At 50.7% G+C, this 561-nt stretch overlaps 2 non-coding genes across 2 annotated transcripts; both read right to left on the minus strand.

Moving 5' to 3' along the window:
• Positions 1-39: 39 nt before the first annotated feature.
• On the minus strand, positions 40-158 carry LOC111476351. The gene has a single exon (XR_002717057.1). It is a non-coding gene; the product is annotated as a 5S ribosomal RNA (ribosomal RNA).
• A 133-nt stretch (positions 159-291) lies between these two features.
• Positions 292-410, minus strand: LOC111476352. The gene has a single exon (XR_002717058.1). It is a non-coding gene; the product is annotated as a 5S ribosomal RNA (ribosomal RNA).
• Positions 411-561: the final 151 nt, after the last annotated feature.

The raw sequence follows: 561 nt of genomic DNA on the forward strand, positions 1-561 counted from the left end.
AAAGGAAGAAAAGAACTGGGAGAAATTGAAAGAAAAAAAGGGGTGCAACACGAGGACTTCCCAAGTGGTCACCCAACTTAGTACTACTCTCGCCCAAGCACGCTTAACTGCGGAGTTCTGATAGGATTCGGTGCTTTAGTGCTGGTATGATCGCACCCGACATGCCATGCGCACAAAATCGAATTTAACGCATGCGGGGCGGCATGATCGAAACGCGATGGGCGTGAGCGGGGGAGGTTCTCATTTGTAGAGAAAGGAAGAAAAGAACTGGGAGAAATTGAAAGAAAAAAAGGGTTGCAACACGAGGACTTCCCAAGTGGTCACCCAACTCAGTACTACTCTCGCCCAAGCATACTTAACTGCGGAGTTCTGATGGGATCCGGTGCATTAGTGCTGGTATGATCGCACCCGACATGCCATGCGNATCCGGTGCTTTAGTGCTGGTATGATCGCACCCGACATGCCATGCGCACAAAATCGGATTTAACGCAGGCGGGGCGGCATGATCAAAACGCGATGGGCGTGAGCGGGGGAGGTTCTCATTTGTAGAGAAAGGAAGAA

Source organism: Cucurbita maxima, unplaced genomic scaffold (genome assembly GCF_002738345.1).
Source record: "Cucurbita maxima cultivar Rimu unplaced genomic scaffold, Cmax_1.0 Cma_Scf07874, whole genome shotgun sequence".
Taxonomy (NCBI): domain Eukaryota; kingdom Viridiplantae; phylum Streptophyta; class Magnoliopsida; order Cucurbitales; family Cucurbitaceae; genus Cucurbita; species Cucurbita maxima.